Source organism: Onychostruthus taczanowskii, unplaced genomic scaffold (assembly GCF_017590055.1).
Source record: "Onychostruthus taczanowskii isolate IOZ18803 unplaced genomic scaffold, ASM1759005v1 scaffold19, whole genome shotgun sequence".
NCBI lineage: Eukaryota > Metazoa > Chordata > Aves > Passeriformes > Passeridae > Onychostruthus > Onychostruthus taczanowskii.
Genome location: NW_024499128.1, coordinates 11,451,042 through 11,476,074, shown reverse-complemented (window position 1 = coordinate 11,476,074; position 25,033 = coordinate 11,451,042). Strand labels below are relative to the sequence as shown.

The 25,033-nt window shown below is 54.0% G+C and overlaps 1 protein-coding gene across 3 annotated transcripts in view; it reads right to left on the bottom strand.

The window, feature by feature from the left end:
- RAI1 (retinoic acid induced 1) overlaps nucleotides 1-23,933 on the bottom strand; it is a 73,905-nt gene extending 49,972 nt beyond the window's left edge. The window contains exons 1-2 of one of the 3 annotated variants that reach the window (XM_041401479.1): nucleotides 23,799-23,933; nucleotides 11,643-11,742 (exon numbers count right to left, since the gene is read on the bottom strand). The gene's annotated coding sequence lies outside the window, so the exon portion shown is untranslated. Of the gene's footprint in view, nucleotides 1-3,030; nucleotides 3,117-11,642; nucleotides 11,743-23,798 lie in introns of those variants that run through there. The other 2 variants (XM_041401478.1, XM_041401480.1) reach the window with 2 other exon arrangements.
- Nucleotides 23,934-25,033: the final 1,100 nt, after the last annotated feature.

The window sequence follows — 25,033 nt, the reverse complement described above, 5'->3', positions numbered from 1 at the left end:
ATTAGGAAGAAATTCTTCCCTGTGAGGGTGGTGAGGCCCTGGCACAGGCTGCCCAGAGCAGCTGTGGCTGCCACATTCCTGGAAGTGTCCAAGCTGGATGGGGCTTGGAGCCACCTGGGATAGTGGAAGGTGTCCTTGCCCATGGCAGAGGAGTTGAAAGAGATGATCTTTAAAGCCCCTTCCAACCCAAACCCTTCTGTGATTCCAGGATTCTTGATATATCCAGGAAAATCCATCCATTTTTGGTCTCCCAGTGAGTGTCATATGTGCACGTTTGATGGAAGCTGCTTCCATGTGCAGCGACTCACAGGTCTGACAGGTCCCTCTCAGGGTCATACATCCCATCCTTCATGACATCTCATCTTGTTCCACGTGCACCTCCTGGGTGTTGCCATCACACGTCCTGCACTGATAGAATCCCTGCTTCCCAACACCTCGCTGTAACTCAGCCCAAATCCAGCTTGGAGCTGTCTCTCCTACAAAGACTTTGAAGAAAGCATTGCACAGAATTAAGTCTCGGTGCTTTTTATATGTAAAACACTGAATTTAGCTGCTAATGGCAATTCCCAGCAGAAAAGGATGGTTAGTAGTGGTGGGTATGTTTATGAATTCTTTCTAAGCAAATGCCGTGAGGCGGGAAATGTATCGGTCCTCGTGGAAAGCTTCCCCGGGTTGCTGCTGCAGGCATCTAAATGCAAAGTTTCACCATGACTTTTTGAGTTCTGTGCTCTGCGAGACACATCCCTTTCAAATCTCTTCTCTCAGGAATGCTTTCCCAGCCTCTCTCCTGCGGTCACGCGTGTGTCACCGTGACCTGCCCGTCTCCGTGAGGGCGGCAGCATCTCCGTCCTTCTCCAGCCACTCCACTGACTTGCCAGTAAATAAAAGTCAGGGGAATCTACTTGACTGGTCTCCTTAGCTGCTCTCTCCAAAGGGCTGACTTACAAAATACCCATGTCCTGGATTTCTGGGAGGTTTTCACTGAGAGCACATTGTTTTTCCCCAGCAAAGCCAGAAAAGAATTTACAGTCGGTCCACACAGCGAGACTGCTCTGCTTTCTCTTTCCTGGGACAGGAACTCAGTTTGAAACAGATTGCTAGCAGCTAAATTCAAGTTCCTTAGCAGCTTCCAGAGTGAAAATATTCCCTCTCCAGATCTCCTTTTATGTCCACAACACATTATTCCGGTGGAGGGCTCTCTTGCTAAGAAAAGCTCTGGTAACTCCCAGCCTTGCCTCCAAAGTGGTTCAGGTGTGGCAGCCAGCTCTCCTGCAAGCATCCCTTGGTCCTTCTGCCCAGCTGAGATGTCCTTAATTCCTCCATCTGTCCCCTCCAGGCTCTGGCTGGCTCTGCTCTCAGACAGTGAATACATACAGCAGGCTGCAAGGCTGCTTGTCCTAAATATACACTTTTCCCACAGCTTCAGGAGAAATTATGTCTTTTAAGTCCCCCAGCCCACTCCTTGGGGTGCTTCTGGGGCTTTCCGTGCTAAGCTGCCTTTGTCCCACACACTGCATGCAGACAGACGAGAGGTTCACACCAAAACCCACCTCTCCTCTCTGCCTTTAACTAAACCAAAACAAAAAACAGATGGAAAATCAAAAGCTGGCAGTGTGAAGCATGTGGGCTGCACTCGCATCAGCCCTCCTGGAGCTGCAGAGTGTATTCCTTCCTGCGTCAGGGTCCCAGGGCAAAGCCAGACCCCAAAAGGGTTATTGCTGGGGGAGATCCCCCTTGCCAGCCACCAAGCAGCATGGCCGTGGGACAGAGGGAAGGAAGGGAAAAGACAGAGGCACGAGCAGGCTTAGCATTTTAGGAAGTCCAGGAGGAACAATTTCAACCTCCAAGCAGGACTTGCACAATGCACAGGGAACAAGACACTGGGGCTGCAGACAGAATACTGGGGGTCAGTCACAAACTGGACACTGAGCTGCTTTTAACCAAGCTCCATCCATCCCACACGCTCCCTGAGGCAGAGACACTGCAGAGGAAACACCTTGAGACCAGAGTTAAGGCTGTCCCCTAATGAATGCACGGCATTCCACGGCCATAAGCTGCTCAGATGTCCTTAATTCCAGGATTTCTTACACGCTCCGTGCCTGACTTTGTAACCTTAATCATGTATTTTTTAGTGTTGCTCCTGTGCGCTCGTGAGCTTATCTCCTTTTACTGTGGGATCTTCTTTTCACTCTCTGGTTAGGATAAACAATACCCACGACTCTTCCACATCCCTCCCTGGGAGCGCATCAGTGTCCCTGAACTCCCCTGAACACTCCCCAGTTTTGCAGAACAAGCAGTGGGGCTGTTCAGGCTCAATTCCAGTTCCTGCTGGAGCCTTGGTCACCCTCTGATGTTCAGAGGTTGCTCCCACGTGCGGATGAGCATCTGGATGACCCCAGTGCCACACCAAGGCTCCCTGCACGGCGCAGGAGGAGCAGGAGCAGAGGGAGCCCGCGGTGGGGGCAGGGACCGGCAGCGTGTTTGAGGAGTAACGCTCAAACTGCCATAATGGATTGCCTTGTTTACACTGGGCCCAGGGAAAATCACTCCAGGGATGGAGACACAGAAGCGTCCAGAAGCCTCTGAGAGCAGGAGAAGCTCTTCAGACTCTTGCCTCTTGCTTCTGCTTACAAAATCATCCCCCCCGCCTCGCCTCCTGCATCACTGTCAAGGGGCGGAAGCTTTAAAATCACTGTAGTAAGCAGGGGAGGGATGAGGAAAGGAAAGGAAAAGTATTATCGAGTGGGAATGTGGCTTTTCCACTCCTCCTTGCCAAGAGGAGCCCTCAGTACCCAAGGACACACCAAAAGGGTCGCTGGGCGAGAGTTGCGATGAATTGCTGAGAGAGGGAAAAGAATAAATAGGAACCACCTTAAGGGAGGGGAGCCACCAGCAGAACAGTTAAAATGACTAAATACTTTCCCAATATCACTCCTCCACGTAAGCATTGCTGTAATTGCCCTTGGGATGTTGCACAACGGCGAAAGGGAGGGGCAGGTGCTGGCAGGGAGGGAGTGAAGGCATGCAAACCTCCAAATCTCCATCCCAGGCGCTGCTGTCATCGAGGAGAGACACTCATGGACGTCTCTGCCACCTCGGGCCCTGGTGGATTTATCCCCTGAGGGGCCATTCCTCACAGGAACTGGAGGACTCCCAGGAGGACTCACTCCTCATGCCTCTGAGACACAGCGGGCTGCCCTAGGGAGCAAGAGCAAAAGGCGAGGAGGAACAGAGCCCACGCTGCACTGTGTGGCAAAAAAAAAAAAAAAAAAAGAAAGAAAAAGAGAGATATAAGGGCTTCATTCAAGCACTCTCGCTCTCTGGAAGTCTCACGCAGAGCAGCTGCTCTTTAAGACTGTTGCAAGCACGCCATGCAAGCACAGAGCCCTTCCATTCCTGGGTGCTTTCATTAGTGACACTCAGACAGGGACAGCCACTCGACCCCCATGAGAAGGAAAACGGCTGACTCATTCTTCCAGCAACGCTTGAGAGCAGGACACGGTGCTCGTGCTCTGGAGCAGCAGTGTGGGTCCTCTCCTGCTCCCTAAGCCAGATCAGGATCCGGGCTCGGATGCCACACACACACATGCACACACCAGCTAATCCGCAGATGTGCTGGGTCCCTGCATAAAGCATCTTCAGCCTTTGCTTCCAAAAGCTGCCCAGTGGTGCTCGAGTCGAAAGGGAAACCTCTGAGAGATGCAGTCTCGAGGTTTAAAACATCTGTGGGCCATCAGCCATTAAATGGGATGCTATGCTGGTTTGCTGCTCTCGGGTCTCACGCCAGGTTCATCGCTGTGCCGGCTGGGTACCGTCCAGCAATGCATTAAGTGATGTGACTATTTCTGTTCTCATCACATGTTTGCTCTCATCCTCTCCAGGGTGTGTGCAGGGGGAAAAAAACACACATTCATTATGGAGTGTCATATTTTGGTAAGGCTTTTCGTTTCTCTGCGTAACACCGGGCTCTTGGCAGAGGAGAAGGGGGATTTTGTTTTCCTAATACCCATGCACTCAGGTATTTCTGTTAGAGGAGGCAAAGTCAAAGAAATGCTAATCAAATATCCAGGAGTGCACAGTGCTGACATCCGCACCTCGCTACTATATGGCCTTTCATTAGCATTACCTAAATGTACGACCGTACAAAGAGCAGATTTCCTTAGCAACAGGGCTGCCTTCATATTTCCTCCCCACTACCCCCTGCCCTTAGAAGAAAAATGACTTCAGCTCTTTCTCTGAGCCCTGCTCTGCGCTGCAGCAGTGCTCTACGCCACTGCCAGGCTTTGCTATATGCTGCATCTGGGACGCCTGCCTCTCCACGCTGGGATCCACAAGCCATAAAGCAACCTCTTGACTTAGCTCTTCTGCACAGCCACAATAAAACTCCTCTTTTCCTAACGGAGCATATGCAAAACAGCCCTGTAACGGCAGAGGGGGGATCCTCTCCTCCAGATGACTTACAGCTCCCATCGCTGAGGGAGGATGTCCAGCATGCTCAGCAGAGCTGGCATTGCTGGCTGGCGACTCCTTTGCTCCCTGCCACCTGGTTGAAGGGTGACAACTGCCCTCGTCCCCAAATGGCACTGTAAAGCACCTTTGCCTTGGGCAGGGAGCTGCCAACCCCTCCTCTCCCCGGATCTGGGCCAGGAAGACGGAACACTTCATCCTCCGCGCTCTCCCCCGGTGCCACAGCCTGGTGCGCTGGGCTATTTTAAGAGCTCGTCTGGGAGACTGGCACACGCACCGCGCTGCCGGGAACTCCCTGCTTCTGTTTCAAAAAAGCTGGAGGCTGGGAGCCTGCTGGGACTCACCCCTGTGATTCCCAAGGTCTGACCCTCCTCTCGCTGGGACTGGCGCAACGCTGCCGAGTTCAAACGGAATTAGTCCCAATTAGCACCGGTGAAACGGGAGGAGAACCGTGCCCTCCCCGGCATTTCAACCCCTCCAGCCGGGGGCCGGGACCACTGAGCCTCCCCCTGCAGCCATGCCCCTGCTCTTCATCTCCCTGCTCTCGAACCTGCTCGTTCTGTGTCGCCATTCCCTGCCTTTTTCACACGGATACTCAATCCCCTTTCCCATTATGATAGGGTCTTTGATTGCACGATCGCATAACTATAATGAGACAAATATTTATTTTGCAGATATGGGTTAATCAGACCGAAGGTATAGAAATATTTCATGCGCTAATCAGAGTACCTTCAGCAATCAGTATAGCAAATAACTCAGGTAAATTAACATAGGAGAGTTCCCTTATCAGGTTTTAGTCTAAGATATATGTGCATTAAGGACTAATTTGCTCTCCCCCCTCAGATTTGGGCTGGAGCCCAAGATGAGGTTGAGACCAAGGTTCCCTCCCATCAGCTTTCACGGGAGCTGTGCAGGCTTTGCTCCTGGCAGGATCAGACGCCAGGATGAATATTCAGCAGCGTAAACGCCTTTGTTTTCTGTGCTCTGCACCTTTAAATTTCCAAGGGCTCTGCTGTTTTCAGCTCAGACAGCCTTTTTGCATTCAGTTCGCTGCAAGCTGACACAGAAGACACGATGGAGCAGGTTGTGTCTCCTGCTCTGAGCCCTTCACGCCACTCTGGCAGCGTTCAGGGGCCATATTAAGAGCTGCGAGTAATTAGTGAATTCCTCCTGCCCCAGTGCTGCGCAGAGCAGCCGTACCCAGCATCTCCTGGCAGGCTGGCAGTGGCCAGTGGGCACACGGGGTGCCAAAAGCATAGGTGGCAGTGGGGATGCTGGCCTCCAGTGTGGGTCTGGAGGGGCTGAGAACAGGATGAGCCAAGTGAGAGCCCAAGAAGGGCTCCCGGGTCTCCCAGGGCACTCACCCAAGCTCCTGCAAGTCAGCAGTCCCAGGAGGCACCTTACAGAATTATTAAGGTTGGAAAAGGCCATGAAGAGATGAAGAGTTGCCCAGACTCCTCAGGCTCAGTGTCCCTCACTCCAGTGTCCCCACACCAGGAGTGGCTGCACTCCCACCCCAAAGAAGCTCCTACAACTGCATTTTCCTACAACTGCATTTTCCCTGCTTTGCTCTGAAAAAGCTCCCGCAGAGGAAACACAGAGGATCTGCCCTTGCCTCTGTCATGTTTTGGGATCCCAGAGAACAAAAAGCACCGGAGGAATGGCAGGCATTATAGTAACGATGGTGACAAATTTAATTAGAGCAGGAAGCTCTGGAGTGGATTTCAAATGGCAACACGGCATTTTGTGTGAAAGCATTGCCTCGCTCCCCCCGCTCCCTCCCCGCCTCCACCACGCAGCTCCATCCAAACCCACCCCACCCTGCGGGATGCATCCCTCTAATTTTCCCACATGTTGTCCCCTTCATCCTTTCCCCCCCTACACTCCTGAACCAACACATTCCCGTGGTCTGGAAAATGCAACCATAGAGCAATTCAATAATACAGCAGCCAGATGTGCAACAGTATATCCAACATGTCATTCAAAGGAGCCCTTCAGTGGAGCCGAGACATGCTATCCCACAATCTTAACTAATACATCCTGAGGCCCTGGAGGAGTTGATGGATGTATACAATTCCCTTTCCTACAGCTGTGGTCCCTTTTAGAGGGGGCATCCAGACTCAACAATAGCCCTGCTGTTGCTTTCAAGACAGAACCTCTTCAGACAAACCGGGCTTAATCCTGACCCCGGTTACGCCCGCCCGGGCTCTGCCGAGGTCGGTGGGGTTTGGGAGGCAAGGGCTGGGAGCAGGATCCAGCCTCGTGGAGACGCTGTCTGCCGTTTCACCTTGTGCTACAGGCTCTGAGAAACCTTGGTAACTGGTTGGAATAGAACCACCTTGGGGAAAAGGCAAGCGGAGAGGAGCAGGTAATAAGATTTCTAACTGGTGCTGGTAGAAAGAAGGAAGTAATATAACAGTTTAATTAATCTATGCCTATTAGCGTTATTAAAGAAAACAGGGAGCTATTGGAGGTTTACCTCGGAGAATATCATCAAACGGGGACCTTCTGCGGGGAATTTTATGTCTCTGTGCCCAATTTATAACCAGCACGGAGGTGTGGTGTTAGTGACAGCCAGTGCTGAAATGTCACAGTGCTTAGAAGTCATTAGCTGGGGACACAGGGAGAGAGAAAGAGAGGATGGAGGAGGGGACAAGGGAGAAATGGGGAAGGAAGGAAAAGGAATTAATTTAATTAAAAATATCTTTAGAGCCTGTCTCTTGATTTGTGTGGTTTTGGGGCTTGGCAGAGCAGCTGAGAACGGTGTGGAAGGAAAATCAAGGTTGCTGGGGCTTTTTGAAGCTGATAAAAAAAATAAGCACACTTTTCATGTTCAGGAAGATAAATCCCCATTTTCTCAGTCTCAAGACAATCCAGTTATTTACTGACAGTTTTACTGTGAAATAAAAAGGGCTTTAAGCTTCTTTCTACTTGATGTCTCCATAGCCTGAATATTATTAGATCCCAGCCTGGTGCAGCTGGAGTTTTGGTTAATAAATTTAACGTCATTAGACAGAAAAGCCTTCGACTGAATGTTGCAATTCTTTCCCCCCCCCCTTTTTCTTTTTTTTTTTTTTTTTTTACCGTTGCAGTCAGACTGTATGTAGGTTGTAAGAATCAAAAGAAAGGAAGTATGCTTGGCAAATAGGGGAGTGCTAAAAAAAGGTTTTGCTCAGGCTGGGGGTTCAGTGCGAGGGTGTTTCGCCCACAGACGAGGCAAGGCTGAACCCCCCCTGCAGGGGATGCACCCTGACGTGGCACGGGTTTCTGCAGCATCCCTCAGGAGAGCAAAACACTCCTGATTTCACAGCCATGGCGTGTCTCAGGGTGCTTGTCCTACTCAGAGGGGTGGCACTGTGGGTGGCCATGCCACTGCCACCACAGCGAGGTCTTGGGTAGTACCTGGCAGCAGCAAGGCCACGACGCTCAGGGGCTGCCTTGGTGCCATCACCATGGAGCTGTGCTTTAGGTGGCTTTTCTGAGAAGAAAAGTCTGCTTTTCCACCCAAAATCTGCCTCGAGGCCATCGCAAGGCCAAGTGTTGGCGCAGCAAAATGTCTTGGTGGGACAATGGGGGAACAGGCAGCACGGAGTGGGCGAGGGGAGGGCAGATGGCACTGGAGCTGCTTGTTCTTCCCATGGGGAGCCAGGCAGCTGCAGCCCCTCGGAGCAGGGAGGGAGAGCTCCCACCAAAATCCAGCAGGCCCTGCTCTTCCCCTCAAAGCTGCCTCCATCTCGAGCCTCCCTCTCGAGCCTCTCCTCAGCTGCTGCCCCCGCCACGGCCGAGCCTTCTGCCACCACAAAATGTGCCCAGTGGGAGAAAGACATTGAGGAAGACACCATAGCACTCTAATTCCCCACCACACACCTCACCTGCCTCTTCCCCAGCTCCAGCCCTGCCGCCTTCCCACCACATGCAGGCGGCAGCCATGGCCAGGCCTTCCCTCCCTGCTGAGCCTGAAACACGGCGGGCTTGGGGGATGCTTCATTTGGGGCAGCTGGTGCTGGCCTGTTGGCTAAAACACATCCCACACGCTGGGTTTCTAACCTCAAAACCCCACAGGTGTTGTGGATACCAAGAGGAAACTTCTGTGGTGGAAGTGGGACGCTGAGTGACCCCCCACCCGGCAGCTCCGCCATCGGCTTCGCTCCAGGAAAAACAATCTCTAAGTTCTTTTATAAAATAAACAGCGGTGGCTGGAAGGAGAGGAGCAGGACAGGGGTATCAGGGAGATAGCAAGAGGCTGGGCAGGGAGGGTTGTGGAGCTGGGGTGCTGGGATGGGAAGGAAGTGGTTGTTGTGGGAGTAACGTCAGGAAGAGCCTCGGCTGGGGCCCGGGCGGGCAGGGAGAGGGGAGATCTGAGTTCATGGCAGGGCTACGGGGAGGAAGAGCCCGAGGAAGACGAGCCAAGGGAAGAGTCCAGGGTGGGACAGAGAGGGGTCTGGTGTGGGGACAGGGAGGGATCCAGTGTGGGGACAGAGAGGGGTCTGGTGTGGGGACAGGGAGGGATCTGGTGTGGGGACAGGGAGGGATCTGGTGTGGGGACAGGGAGGGATCTGGTGTGGGGACAGGGAGGGATCCGGTGTGGGGATGGGGAAGGGTCTTTTGAGAGCCCAGTGTGGGGACAGGAAAGGGTCAGGTGTGAGGATGGGGAAGAGTCCATTGTGGGGATGGTGAAGGGTCCAGTAAGAGAACAGGGAATGGCCCAGTGAGGGGACAGAAAATGGTCCAGTGTGCAAATGGGGAAAGGCCTGGTGTGGAGACAGAGAATGGTCCAGTGTGGGGATGGGGAAGGGTCCAGTGTGGGGACACAGAATGGTCCAGTGTGGGGATGGGGAAAGGTCCAGTGGGGTGACAGCAAAGAGTCCAGTGTGGGGACGAGGAAGGTGTGAGCATCTACTTGGGCAGAGGTGTGCTGGGAGACACCTGCCCTGGGAAAACAACCGACCCCCAAATCCTGCTGGATCTGGTTTACTCCCCTTCCAAAGCCATTTCTAATAAAGGCTGTTTTTTTTTTTTTTTTTAATCCCCTCTCTGGTGAATAAAAGCAAAACAAATAACCCCAAGCAGCAAGGCTGGGTGATGAGCAGCAGATGGCTGGTGATAAGAGGTACCTTCATACCTGTGCACCCTTTACCCACAGCCTTCCCACCTGGAGCTCCCAAGCTCCCAGCTCTGTGGCTCTCACCAGCCCAATCCCAGCCCAGCTAGGGGATATGGGAGTGCAGACAGCAGCGAGCTGCTTTAGGGAAATCCAGTTTGGAGCCAAGTCAATGCATGCAGAGTCATTAATCTAGGTCTGGTGCCAATAGGGATGGCTTTGCATTAGCCGGGCCCCTTTGTAGTTCAGACAATCAGTTGCATTCAACCAGCGCAAGATAACGCTGCAGAAAGCTGAGACCATCGCAGCTCATTCCTCCTGTAAGGGGCGGGGGGAGAGGATTTACAGGCAAAATAGCATTGCATTAATGGGACTGCTCAGTATTCTGCACAGACGCTGGCGGATAATGTCTTTGCAAACTAACTGCAATAAATTAATTAAATTAATCTACTATGCCGTGCTTGTCCCCACCCAACATCAAATTCAAGGATGATCAGGGCTTGCCTTATCCTCCATAGCCTACGAAAGAATCTGATCTCACTTGCTCTAGAGTTTCTGAGGCACTGAATTGCAAAGTACCACCTGCCTCACTAAACTAATCACCAGCCTGGTGGTTTAGATCACATCAGTTTTACATGTAATTAAGACTGTCCAGGAGGGCATGCAGCTGCTTACATGGTCGTTCCCTCTTATACAGCAACGTGCCTCCTGCTCAGATAGGTGCAATTAAACAAGCCTGTTCACAGTCATTAAGCATTAATGCACCTCATTAGCATAAGAACTGGAAGAAGCTTTGATGCAGGGAACCCCGCAGGAGAAGGAGATAGAGAGAGATGTACATACAGACAGGAAGGCAAAGGGCTGGGCCACCACCTTCTCGTGGCCCCGACCAACCATTCCAGCTCCATTTCTCCAAAGCAATGAGCCATGCCATGCCCTCCTCCCTAGAAATGGGTCTGGGTTATCTTTCTCTCCCCCTCCCCCTCTTTCTAAATTATGCTGGTGGAAAGGAAAAAAAAAAAAAAAACACCACACCAAACTGTTGGGATATTAACCTAGCGAATCCATTAATAAGCTGAACTCTCTGTTGGCTTTGACACAGCACACTAAAGCTTTAAAGAGACAGGGCCCCAGACACTGGAGATAGGGGCAGAGACAACAGCGCTAACAAAGAGCCACTGTTGCCACGGCCGTGGCCATCTCGGGTAGGTCCAGCTGTCTTTGGTGTTCTGTTTTCCAGACACAAAGAGCAGACTGAACCGTTTTGGTCTGAATGGCTTTCATTTGATGGTAGAGAAAATGAGAGGGAAGAAAGAAGCTAAGTAAAGTGTCCAGGAGAGAAGGAAAAAAAAAAAAAAAAAAGACAGGAGAGGAAAAAAAGAGCATGGTGTGCTGCAGGTCTCCAGTGAGAAAGGCTGCATCTCCCCCGAGCACAAAATGGGGCTGTCTCAGGGAGCAAAGGGAAGGTGACGTGGTGATTTTGAAGCAGGATGGAAGTGAGGATCCAGGATGCACACTCCAGGGGAGCAGGGATGGATGCTGCCTGTGCCTCACCTGCTTGCCCAATGCTTTGCACAGCAGTGTACTCAGCACTGCCAGACCACAGGCTGCACACAGCTTGTCTAGCTGGGGTTTAATCTCAAGGGAACAACCTGTGTTTGTACAGTCCCTGGCCCCTCTGGGCTCAGAGCCCGTTAGGAGCCTCTAGCCTGGACCAGGAGCATTATCACACAGAGCCTCAGCCAGCTTCACCGTCACCATGGCGAGAAATGGGCTCGCACGAGGACATGAATCAGCTGGAAAAAGTGAATCTCCAAGTGAAATGTCTTCAAGGAACCACCACATGCTACCATGGAGCCGCTCCAAACCCACACCTCAGCCCAAACTGTATCCCAAGGCACAAATAACCTTTCTGCTGCAGCCTCAAAATACCCACATCATGCCCTTGCAGCTCTACCTTGCATCCCATAAGCTTGAAAAACAGGCCTGAAACATCCATTCCAGGGTCCCCTATTATAAAGCACAGCTCTGAAAGCCAGAAATGGAAGCTGAGACCGGATAAATCAGTACCTACCCACTGGAGAGCCACACGGGCTCGTCCCTACAATGCGCTCTCTGGCCTCCATCTAGTCCAGCTCGTAAGTGATAAAAGCGTCCACGACTGCAGCTCTCATCTGGGAAGAAGAACAAACAACCCAAGTAGATCTTACCACTGGGAAATGGTTTCTAAGGGTCTCCAGAGATATCCTCTTTCCTACGCTCATTCCATTAGTGCTGTGCATGCTCCATTGTCCCAGTCTCTCCCTCCTTAGTGGTTACATCCTACAAACACAAACAGATTTCAAATCCCCCGTAGCTCTTTGGCCCATGATGATAATAATTTTCCCTCCTTGAGCACCTTTTATCTAGAGATCTGGAAGCATCTCTCTGGCATTAATAGCTATTAGCTTCTCCACCATCGTGCAACACAGGGTGAGCACCGTTACATCTCACAGCTGAGGGGAATTTGGGCACGGCACAATTAGGAATTCACTCCTGCCAAGTGGTGCATCCTCTTGTGCCCAATCAGTGGCACAGGGATGGTGGTGCTCGGTCCCTGGATGAATCTGGCTAAATCCTAAAAGATTTGCCAGCAGCATCAGCAGGAGGAAGAGATCCCAGGTTTGTGCCTGAATCACCAAACCCTCTGTTTTCCCTTCTGTGCCTAGAGAAGTCAACGGGAAGTCTCCCATGGATGGTAATGGGAAATTCAGGCTTTTTGAGTCAGTAAACAGCTTTTTTTCGAGGGGGAGGGAGGTTTGGGCAAAGAGGCTTTTACTGCACAGTCATTTTGATAAACCAAGGAGCCGAGCTTTTACCCAGCAACAGGCTGGGAGAATGACTGATGGAGACCATGACCCCAGTGAACCACAGCCTTGCTCCCCCAGTCCCTTCCCATTTGCCTTTTGTGATTACAATTAGTACTGGGGGCTGGCAGGTGGGGGAAAAATGAAATAAAATAAACTAGAAGCCCCCCCTGCCCCGCTGCCAGCCCCTCATTGTCTGCAGAGGCTGGCTGGGGCTCTGCACACTGCAGTCCTCTGCCCATTGTACTGCTGAGAACATGCGAACAGACGCTCTCGGGCGATGGGTTTTATTGAACGCAACTTCAATGGCAAATGGAGAGAGAAAGGGGGGCAGAGGAAAGGAAAAAAAAAAAAAAAAGCCTTGAAAATCCATGCCAAAAAAAAAGAGGTGGGGAGGGTGTTTTTTAATGCAATCAATGGCTCCTTCCTATAACTCTGCCTGTTGTGAGGAAATTTCTTTCCAGTAGCAGCCAGCAGCAGTCCCAAGGCTGTGACATTGCTGTAACGCTTGGAGCTCAGCTCTCTATCTCTGGCAGCAGCCCCGTCTTTTTGTCATTATTGGCTGTGATTGCAGGGGGTGCACGCCAGCTCGCCGAGTGCTGAGATATTGCTGCCTTCCCCTCCCTCTGGACAACCTGCCCTCAGAGAGGAGTTTGGGGAGGGGATGAGGGTGAAACAGGGAGCTGAATTCTCTCTGCCTCCCCTGAGTACGCTCTGATCCAAGCCCACATGGATAGGTAGAGGTCCCCAAGGCCCTTTTCGGAAAGCTCATTAGGAAAGTAGTGACAGATGCATTAGCTATTAAAAAAAGGCGGGGGGAGAAGCTATCATAGAACTTTAAAAAAAAGCAGCAGCAGCCGCCCGACAGTTTTATTGCTGTCAGATCCTTTTTTCTGTGGGCACGTTGCAAAGCAGGAGAGGTTTGGGTAAATATCTGACGCACGCACGCGCTTCCCATGCTCTGGGCTGTCTGTCAATAATCCAGCCGGGGTATTTCTCACACCCTCAGGAGGCAGCTGCCAGCTCTGCCCATTGCCACTGCAGCTACTCACCCTTCCTATCCACCCCCAGCAGCTCCTGGAGAGGAGGTTTTGGAACAGGCATGTCTGGCTGCATGCAAAGCTGCGGGAAGATCCTGCCAGGATGCCACAGGGGGTGAAAAAAAATGGGCATCAGCTGCTGCCATCTCTGACTCCGAGCTTCAGCCTAGGGAGGACAGGTCTTGGCATGAGATGTTGCCTCCTGATCTAAGCAGAGGCTGCTGAGATGGAGATTGAGTCCTGCATGCCGGGACCTGCTGTCCCTGCAAGCTCCAGCAATGCTCTCCATGAAAGGACAGAACAGGGCACATTGTGCAAGGGACACTCAGGCCTCTGTCCATGTCCCACACCCCACATCACAGCCCAGAGCCCTTGGAGCTCAGGGAACAGGTGTACACAACATCCCTGGGAGGAGTTGCTTCCCTGCACTCAGGATGAGTGACACATCTGGCAGCAGCTGGAAGCCACAAAGCCCCACGTAGGGACCAGGCATGAGGAAGGTGGGAAATGCTGGGTACTGGATGAAGATGCTCTGGATGGAGGTCTGGGCTGGCGAGCTGTGGTGGGCAGAGGGGCAGATGATGGGGGGGATGAGGCAGGATGATGGCATGGGTTTTGTCCCTCCCCATCCTATGAACCAAAACGGCCACCACGGCTCTTACACCTGTGTGAAGAGCAGAGCCCAGGTAGTAACAGAAGAACAACAGATGTTGCACCTGCATGACGGCTCCCGAACGGCACCAGACGAGCTGGAATTCACTTCTGAGCCACAACAGCAAAGCTCTTCCCACAGACAGCAGTGGGAAGCAGGGATCAAAACACCACTTCCACAGACACGCTCCCAAACACTGGGTCCTGCCTCCACACACTGCATTTTTCAGGGACCATCCTCACCACTATGAGACAGTCAAGACAAACATGTCCCCTCCAAGACCTCAGCATCCCTCAAAAAGAGGGCACAGCTATTTTAAAAGGAATTATGGGGGCACCAGAGGCAGCTGTCAATCTATGCCCCCCAACCTCACCTCCTGCCACCTTCCAACCACAGTCAGGAGGCAGAAAAGGCAGAAACCTCGCTGGAGGAAAACAGCAGCAGCAGCAACCGTCCCCCTCGGTCGGGTTTTAAATGGCTCTCAGATCCCTTCAAACAAATCTAAATGCACCGATCCTATTGTGTGCATAAATCTTTGCACCGGGGCCTGCACGCCTCCACACTATTGATAAAGAGAAACGAGTCTTAAATATTTAATGAGCGAATAAACCCGTTAAGAGGATATGATTAACTGCACGCCACGGCTCTGCATTTAAGGTGTCCCTGCTGTACCTTTAGAGGGGTTTTATTTTTAAGGGAAATCGGCAGCAGCAGCTGGTGGAAGCGAGCAGCCGGGCTGTGCGGGTGCTGCACGAAGGGGAACGCCGGCACAGCGCTCCACTCCAGAGGCATAAATATGCCACGGGAGCTCAGGCTGTTCAGGGGGGCTGTATTGACTCAGCCCGATGGCAGGGAGGGCAGAAAACAGAGCCAAGGAGGTTTGAGGTTTTAGGAGAGGTGGCAGGAGCCAGGCTGTCGGTTAGAGGAGCCACGTGAACTCTGCACCTTTGCGTCTCGCCTGGCGGCGAGGGGGCTGCTGGGGGGATCAGGAGACCTTGGAGCTATTTCCAGCTGAACCACGGAGCTGGAGTGTGACCTTGGGCAAGTCACTTACAGTCACCCTCTGCCTGGAGTCGAGCTCTGTGCGAGGCAACTGGAGTCTCGCCTGCTGAGGGTGCGGATCGAGGCAGAGTGGGGTGCCTTGATGGCTGAACCTTCCTTTTCACCACCTCCACCCAGCTGGGAGCAGCCTCAGCACAGGGCTGGAGCACTGAGGGCTGGGGTACAACACACCAGCCAGCCCACAGGATGTTTCTCAGGCACACGGAGAGCAGCTGATGGAAGATTTTATGAAACCAAGTGCTATAAATGTCCCCTTGCTATGTGACTTTTTAAGTTTCTAAATTATTTTGATCATTATTTTTACCAGAGTGAGGTGAATAATATACAACAAACCACCGTGAATCATCACTCCAGTTTTTAGATATGTTAAATTTAGCTGTTTTGGTGCCACCTTTTTGTTTATATTCTCCAAGTGTTTCTTGCCAACAAGTTACCGGCAGGGATTTTTAGCCAGGAAGGAGAAGGGGAAAAAAAAAAACAACTGAGACAGACTGTTAATTTCTGTTAATTTTAAGCATCAGCGGAAGATATTGGAAGAAAGTGGATTTCAAATTCTTAATTGCAACAGTTTCCCTCCCCAAATCTCAAGTCTAAAAATTAAGCCTGCCCAATCGGGAAGCCAAAACCCATCATGTGATGTGAGATCCCAATTAAAACGACTCTCATTCTTGAGACCGAGTATTCACAAAAGAGCAAAGACCGCGAATTATTTGCAGAAATTATCTGGAGAACAATTTTGAATAATGAATACGATGGGGGAAATCGCAGTCACTTGGAATACTTAATGCAACTACAAAAAAAAAAAAATCACCAACAATTTGCGAACAGAGAAGAGGTGAAACGTGTGGAATAGATCATTTAGCACAGTCCTGCCACCACCAGCGACTATTCCAAATGACCAAGGCCCCTGCCTGGCTGTAAATGCTGCAGGAATTAGTGACAGACACTGATGGACAGATGGAAGTCATGCTTGGAGATACACCTAATCAAAGAGGCTGTGCCACCACAGCCAACACGCCCGTGACCTGGTAAAATCAGGGTGAAATAACTCGGGAAGCAGGATGTTCCAAGCAGCCCCGGGCAGGAGGAAGGGATGCTCCGGGTGAAGCAGCTGAGCAGAGAGCAGCTGCAGAGGAAGAGGAGCCCTGACACAGGCTGGCCAAATCCCAAGAGGCACAAGCACACAGGAACACCAAGGACGAGCTTCTGTGTGATTGTGGCTGATGGAAGGGGTGGGAGATGCCCTGGGAAAAGAGAGGTTCCAGGTAGGTCTGGATCAAACACGGGTGGATGCTGCATCACCAGATGCTGGCTGTGCCATGGGAAATATCATGCCATCAGCCAGGGACTGTGAGTATCCCTGGCTGTCCCCAGGGTCTGAAGCTGAGAGATGGGGCTCCAGCAGAACCCACACTGCTTCTGCCACCTCCCTTCAAGTGCTGGGCTGAGCCAAACCCTGGCCTCACACTGAGAGCTGCTCCCATGGCCATGATCAGAGCATGCAGGACACGAGAAGCAGGAATCTGCTGAAAACTGAATGGCCTTTCTTGCTCAGGAGTCAAAATCTGCCTCTTTGTTAGATTTACTTCATCACAGCACAAGCTTTGCATTTCACCTACCAGCAACGAGCGTGGAGGCCAAAATCTCACCACTGCCTGTAAAGTCCAGCTGGGAGGAAGGATCTGAAGGGAGAAAGCAGGGAGAATTTGGAGGGCAGAGCAGGGAAAGGAGAAAGGGTTTTAGAGGACCTTGGGGGACCACAGCAGGGCATGGAGGAGATGGGGACCTTGAGGGGTCAGGCAAAGTCTGCAAGCACCGCTCAGCTGGGGAGATGCTGGGCCCTTCTCTGCCCCAACAGTGAGGAAAAGCAGCAAAGGTCTGGTAGAGATGGAGCTTTTTCACATCCCAGCCTGGTCAGCTGACATTTATCAGGGTAACAAAAGGATACAGCCTGATCACAAGACAGGCTGACAGTGCATCTTCCCCTTCTGGGGAGGAAAGTCAAGAGCCAAAGTTGTAAAAAGTAGTCCAGTCATCTTTTGTATCTTCTCTTTCCTGCAGATTGACGTGTGTAGGGATGCTTCCTCTCCTCCTTTGAAATGAAAGACAAAAGAAAAATGCAGAAAATTCTGCATTTCAGGAGCAGGAATTAAAAATAAATCAAATTCTTCCACCGGTTCAGGTCAAATATTCCCCAAAGCTTCTATTCTGACAATCTAAGAATGTAGAGGCTGGATCTCTTAAATTCCCTTGAATTCAGGATGTTTCTATCAATCTGTAGCAGTATTTCAACAAGCCTGGCTGAGGATGCTCAGGAAAGCCTGGTTGTTATACGCCTGGACTGCGGCAACCAGAGAACCACTCAGGAACTGAGAGACTCATTATTTGTTATTAACTCACCTGGAATCTCTGATTTCTTACATGTTATTTTGCTACTTGTCTGCAGAGTGAAACAGCTCCTCAAAAGATAGAAAAAGGAGAAAGTGAACCACCCACCAGTGGAGGATCATCTTTCCAGTGGATTCTAGTAGGTCACCAACAACTGCATCAAAAGAGTGTCCTGGGGGCTTCAGTGTTTGCTTCTTGTGCCCCTTTATTTACTCTTGATTCCCTCTGTGGCAGCACTACCAGCCCCTGCAGAGATTGCCCTGTTCCAGCCTCTGCTTTTCCAGGTTCAGGCACTGGGTATTTATTGCATTTGGCTGTTTTCAGAGCGTGGGTGTTTGCTTCACATGTCCCCACAGAGCAGAGTCCCCTTGGAAAACTGTTCCAGGCAGGAAACTGCTGCTGCTCCTGGTAAGGGAATCACATGGGGAAAATCAGTTTCTTTTTTCAAAAAATCCTCCAAGTGAGGAGCTTGTTCCAGAGAGATGGAGAACGGAGATTCCCATGGGCTCTGCTCCTGCCTGTCTGATGGATTCCCCCCAGCACCCATTTGGCTGATACAGTGGTTGCTGTAATGAATTTTTAGGGATAACAATTTGTTGGGATAATGACTTTAGGTGCACAGGGCACTTCTATGGCCCAGCCCTCCTACAGCATCTGCGTGTTACCTTGCTAACCTTGCAGACAGAGAAACTGAGGCAGAGGGCTGGCTCTGGAGAGGGACAAGGATCCAGCAGCACCTCCAACTGCAGCACTCGGGTGCTCCATGGATGCTGCGATACCAGCATCACCCACAACCTGGCTGAACCTCCCAAGGTCCCCTGATAAGAGACCTCCTGTGTCCCCTCTGTCCCCAGCTCAGCTGCCACGAGCTGCTGGCCCTGGTCCCTCTCCTGGGCATCACTTTCTGTCTCTGGCACACAGCAAGCTCCTCTCCCAGCAGCTGGGCTCTGCCCCAGTGATCTCGGGGTGCCACCTTTGCCTGCACCATCCCCAGGAGGGCATCACAGCAGGGCTGGTGCATCTCCACCGTGGCTGGGGACAGCAGGGAGGACAATGACATTTGCTGCAGGAGCCTGACATTGAACCCAGCCAGTCAGAACAGCGGGTGTTTTGCTGGCAAGGGTAGAGGCTCTGCTCTGACACCGTCAGCGAGGGGACAGGAGAGGGAGGGGAAAGGAAAAAAGCCGAAGCAGCAGCCAGACAGCTGCCTCTTCCTCCTCCTCCTTTTGTGCAGAAATGTGGTTTTGTTTGTCAGTCAAACAGATTGTTTTCTCCTTCTTTGCAGGCCAATTGTTTCTGCTCCTGCAAGATAAGGGATTGAAAAGGGCTATATTTTTATGGCACTGAATCCAGGCCCTACGAATTGGAGGGGAGACATCAAGTGGGAGAGGGATGCCGGTTCAAACCAACACTCCTCTCCCCAGCTCCACTCTCCAATCCCATTTCCACCCCCATTTTCCTTTTTTCTCCTTCCTTCTCCTGCCTGGAGCTGCCTCTCGGCCCTCTCACTATTTAATCTCCGTCTCTCCAGTGGACTCAGGAGGTTTACACAGCTTCATCCTCTTTGCACCATCTGCTGAAAAGAATCTGCCTTTCCCCTGCTGCTCTGTCCAGCAGCTCCTCCTGCCACCCTCCCCCCAAAAATGGGGAAAGCAGAGCCGGTGCCACCGCATGTGACGTCGAGAAGAACAAAACCCAGGAGGGGAGCTTCCTTCTCTGTGAAGGATTTGCCCAGAAAGCACCTTGGAGAGCCAGAGCCCAGAGTGCAGCAAGAGCAGGATGCAGAGATGCAGGAAGAAAATGGTCAATAAGAGCAAGCCCAGGGTAAGACAGCAGGATCCTCTCCAGGCTTCCACAGGGGGTTCAAGGAGCCTGCGTCCAGTCTTCCTCTTCTTTCTTGTTGAACTCCCCCAAATCCACAGTCCAGATGGGATGCCGTGACTCACAGTGATGGGAACGCTGGAGCGATGACCTCTGAATGACCGCCAGCATCCCCAAGCCAGAGGACATGGAGAAGGTCCTTGCTCCAGGGACAGTCAGGGCTGGAGGCATCCTCACCCTCACTGGATCCCAAGCAGGAGTCTTTTGCTCCCAGGCGCCGATCACATCGCACACCGAGGACCAGAGGGAGGATTTGCCTCTCCTCCTTGGGGGATGAGAGCCTGGAAGGGGGCAGCGTGGTTCATATCCAACTCATAAGCCTCTCAGAGCTCAGGCTTGAGGACTGAGATTCACTCAATTAATTTTGCTTTGGCAAAAAGTCCATTTTTATTGCTATTTCATGCCTTCAGTATAGATTTTCCCTGCTCGTCTCAAAGGGATAATAAAACCCGACTCGTTCTTTTTATAAAAGTCTCACACTCCCTCTCTCACCAGGCTCTGTGTTCCCCAGCTAGAGATGTAAATTTAAAGGGGAAATGCTGTCATTTAAAACAAAACAAAACCAAAAAAAGCAACTCAGAAAGCCCAGCTTTGAGCATATTCCAGCTCTCGAAACTAGGCCGTGCAACCAAAGCAAAAACCAAGCTGCCACCTTCCCGCAGTGAAGCGGCATTCCCGCAGCGATCCCAGCCTCCCCCAGGGGAATCAGGGGTCACTGCCAGCCCCAGGAAGCCACTCTCCATCCTGCAGGGCTGCTGGTGGCCCTCTGCTTGTTGGGACGTGTAGTTTTTGCCAGCTGGGTTTTGGTGAGGGCAGGTGGTGAGCGCTGCTCGGAGCGAGCTCCTTGTGCTTGAATGTGAGGCTGGAACCCCAGCACCTGCACCTGCCTCCCACCTCCCTCCTCCTCCTCCTCCACACCAGGTGAAAGCCTCGCTGCTGCTGACCTCAAGCAGCTGGACCAGTCCTCCTGGGGGAAATCCCAAATCCACGCAATTCCGAGCAGGTGGATTCTGAGTGTGTTTTTTCAGGCAGGCAATGGGACAGGATGGTGGCAGGACAATACTCGGCTCTGCCTGCTCCACCCCAGCTGGGATGCATCCTGCCTGCTCTTCGGAAGGGCTGTAGCTGTGGAGGATCCCTCTGAGAGGTGAAGAAGGGAAAGGGAAACTGCCTTTCCTCTGCCTCGTGCCCTGCTGCCATGACCTTCTGGGGGGATAGGATGAGAGCAGCGGAAGCCAAGTGGAAGTCTTGTCATCAGTGGGTGGCAGCAACTGCCTGGGGACAGGGCGGGGTCCCCAGCACCACCAGGATTTAAGGGCAGGTTAGACTGAGGTGCCCAGCTGGCACGGCTGATACAGCTAGGACAGACTCAAGCTGGTGCCTCCTGCCTTGGCTGTGGGTCTGATTTGGTGACGTGCATAAATCCACCACCACTGGGACTCTCCCAGCTCGGCAGGAACCAGGAGCAAATCCAAAGCAGAGCAAATCCAAAGCAGGACAAATCCAAACCAGAGCAAAGCCGCGCGAGCCAAGAGAAAACGCACAGGTGCCTGCACTGTGCCACCCCAGCCCAGGACCAGAGCAGGTCAAGAGGTGACAGCCAAACCCTTCTTATCAAAACGTTTCTCCTCCCCATCCTGTATCCTTTTCCTGCACCCCTCTGCCAGGCTGCCTGCATGCCCTGGCTGCCAGGAACTCGGGGCCCTGCCCGCATCTGGCAGGGCAGGCAGCGCCCACGGCAAGAGGAAACGCACAGCTCGCTCTGCTCTGCTCTGCTCTGGCAGGTGTGCCTCCAGCAGACAAAAGTTGTAGGGCAGCTAACAAGGACAGGGAGGAAAGAAAAGACAAGGAAAGCCCAGGTGCTATCACACTCCCTGGCCAACTGATGGTGCAGCAGCTCCAGGCTCACCTCTGGTGCCCCCAGTGAGGCTGTGGCACAGATCCATCAGTTAAACCAAAGTTGTGCCATTTCCTCTGATGGCAGAACAAATGGTCCTTCCCCACCGTGAGCTGCCTGAGGGATGCTACAGAAAATTCTGCACCTCCCCCGTTTCAGGGGAAAATCATTTGGAGTCCCTAGATTTTCCTGCAGAGCCCTCACAGGACTCGACCCTCCAGGCTGGAAAATCCTTAGTGTGCTCTGACAACCTCTGCAGCTCAGGCTGAGGTGAGAGATGATTAAGACTGGCTGAAATCTCCCAGGACTCTGACATCTGAGAGGCCCCATGCAAGGCAGAGAACCACCCCAGGCTGCTCCTTGCAACCTGCAACTCCCCTCACCTTAGCACGGAGCTGAAGGGAGACCAGGGACCCAGCGGGGCCAGGAACCAGGTCACCGCTGCTGGTTTCCAGGCAGCAAAGGTTTGGAAGAGCAGAGGATCATTTAGCAGAGCGACAGTGAAGGTTCAGAGCAGAGCCTTCAAATTACACGCTACAGAGCACTTTTCCTGCCTAAAAGGTCTCTGAAATGACTGTGGCGGCTCTGAAACGAAGCACTCTGTATGCAATTGTTCCCTGGGGCTTGCAGCGGAGACAGAGCCGGGAGAGGAGAGGTGGGTCTGCGGTCCCTGGCACGGGCAGCTCCTCATCAGATGAGGATACACACTTCTTCTGGGCTCCACAGCACAGCACTGCTGCTTCCCTAAATCTCCCTGGTGGTTTCTACCAGTCGTGGTATTTTTTTTTTTTTTTTTTTTATTTCTCACTTCCTGCCTTGAACTTCACACAGCTCCTGGCCTGGGTTGCAGAGCTGCTGCTCAGGGTGTGGGTGCCCCCAGCCCCGTGCACAGACCCACAATGAACCCCTCACCAGCATCACTCTCGCCATGCCTCGAGGTCTCAATCCCACAGGGAATGGGGAACGGGGAGGGAAGGGCACTCAGGGGGAACATGTCCTTTTCTCCATCTCACTTGGCTTCCTCCCATCTTTCTCCACTCCATCTCCCAGCAGCTCGAGGTCTGTTTTCATCAAGCACTGACAGTCACCGGGAGAAGCAGTCTCAGCACCGGCGGGCACCACGCACAGCCAACCTTTGCCCCCCACCCTCTGTCACCAGCACACAGGTGACAGCACCCACATCCGCACAGCCACCACGGCGCTGCTCACCCACCTGGGGCACACACACTGCCACCCTGGGAAAGGCCGCTGTGGGGTAGGAGCACCCCACAAAGTCCCGGCACACAGCAGGGAACCATTTCTGCACCATCAAGGAGGCTCCGGCGATGCCCAGGAGCTGGGGCAGCTGGAGATGAACTGGGAGAGCTCCTGGAAGGTGCTGGCAGCACCAGTGATGCTCTCCCTCAGCTGGCACAGGGCCCTAGGAGCACTCTCCCATGCAAAACCCCAATTGTTGGGTTTGTTCCTCCACACCATCACTTTGGGAGGTCACCTGAGGGCAGCCAACACGGGCACCGCTGGCAGCCAAGGGGAAAGCGGGCAGGGCCAGCGGCCACAAGAGCTTTCAGCAAAGCCAAAATCTGCTCACATCTAAGGGATGGCACCACTCTCCATCAAAGGCAATGGGGAACAAACAAGCACCCCAACAGCATCCCACTCTGACGTCAGTGAGAACCTCCGGCAGGTTTGCAACGTCAGCCACCACGCTTCCACCGGCCGGAGAGCCCTCGGGATGCCGACCCCTGGGGCAGCTCAGCACCCCCACGGGGATCCCACCGCCACGCTCAAGGTGCTGCTCCAGCTGCAGGGAGAGTGGGAACGGACACACACACACACACACACAGGAATTTAAATGGAATTTCACAGCTGCAGCAAAAGGGCACAGGAGGGGCTCAGGGCTGTCTATCCAACACGCACCATGTCCCCGCTCGGCATTTCGGCACCGCCGGCCGGGAGCACCGCGGCCACCCGCACCCGCGGCACCGGGGGGGCCGGGGAGCCCCTCCGTGACGTCACCGGGCCAGGGACAGGCTGGCGTTTTGGGGGGATCGAGGCAGGTTTGGGGGGGCCGGAACGGGCTGGGGTTGGAAATACGAGTGCGGTGCGGTGGGAGCGCGGGCGGAAGGGAAGGGAAGGGAAGGGAAGGGAAGGGAAGGGAAGGGAAAAGGAAGAGAAAGGGATGTGGCGGCGGGTTCGCGGTGCCCCCGCCGCTCCAGCGGCAGCAGGAGAGCAGCGGGCCCGGCGGGAGCCGCGGTTGCAGCCGCAGCTGCGACGCGGAAGCCCCGGGGGGGTAACGGAGCGGCGGGCAGGCCCCCCCCCGCCTCCGGCAGCGCCCCGCTCGCCCGGCCCCTCCGCTCCCCTCGCTCCCCCCGCCGGCCCCTCTCACCCGCCGCCCTCCCCGGGCCCTCCCCGGGCTCGGCGGCCCGCCCGGTTCCCCCGGAGCCGCGTCCGGAGCCCTCCTTACCTGGCGGGCCGAGCCCCGCTGCCTCTCAGCGGCGGCGCTGGGCGGGGGCGGCCCCGGCGGCCATGCCCGGGCGGCCGCGCCGCTCTCCCGCGCCGTGCGAGCCGCCTCGGCGGTGTCAGCGGGCGGGAGCCCCGCGCGGCGCCGGGAGCGAGGGGAGGGACGGCGGGGGCATGACCGAGCGCCGTCGGAGGTGCCCGCGCGCCCGCCGCCTGCCCGCGACCGCGGCGACACCTGCCGGCAGCGCCGCCGGTGGCACCGGGAACGGCGGCGGGGCGGCGGCGGCGGCGGGCGCTGCTTACAGCGGGAGCAGGGGGGCGGGCGCTGAGCACGGCACCGGGCACGGGGGCACGGCGCACGGGGCAGCGGGGCGACGGGGCGGGCGCTGGGCATGGCATACCGGGCACCGGGGCACGGCACACGGGCATAGGGAGCAATGGGGCGGGCGCTGGGCACGGCACGACAAGAACCGGGCACAAGGGCAGGCGTGCTGGGAGCCGGGGCACGGCACACCGAGCACCGGGCAGCGGGTGCTGGGCGCCAGCAGCAGGAACCGTATGGCAGCTCCTGAGCTGGGCACCGGGGACCGGGCAGTGGAGGGTGGAAGTGGTGTTGGGTACCGGGCACCCTCATGGGTGCGGGCACTGAGCATCGGGGACCGTTCACGGGAGAGTGGCACCGGTTCTGGGTGCAGGGAAGTCCCCGGGTAGCACCTGCCAGGTGCTGGTGCAGGTGACACCGGTGCTGGGTGCAGGGCATCCCACTGGGCAGCATCCAGCGGGTGCTGGCACTGGGCAGGATGAGGTCCCTGCAGACACACACCAGACCCTGGGTCCGGGTTTGGAGCTGGAGCTGTCTCTGGGCTTGAATGCACAATTGGATCAGGACTGCACCACGTGTGGGTCTGTGTCTGGATTTAGATCAGGATTTGGAACTGGATTCTGATCCACATCTGGATTTGCATTTGGAGCTGAATTTGGATCCACATCTGGACTTGCCTTCAGAGCTGGATTCAGATCCTCATCTGGCTCTAACTCTGGGACATGCATCTTCCACAAAGGATGGATGTAGCCTTTCCAGCCCCTGCTCTCCGAGCATTCCATGGGTGCACAGAGCACCATCAGCCCACGGGGTGTTCATCACTGTCCACTTACTCTGCTCTGGGCAGCCTGGGCACCTTCAGGGTGAAGCTGGGGTCTGCAGCAGTGTGACAGGAGCCCTGACCAGGGAGCAGAGGG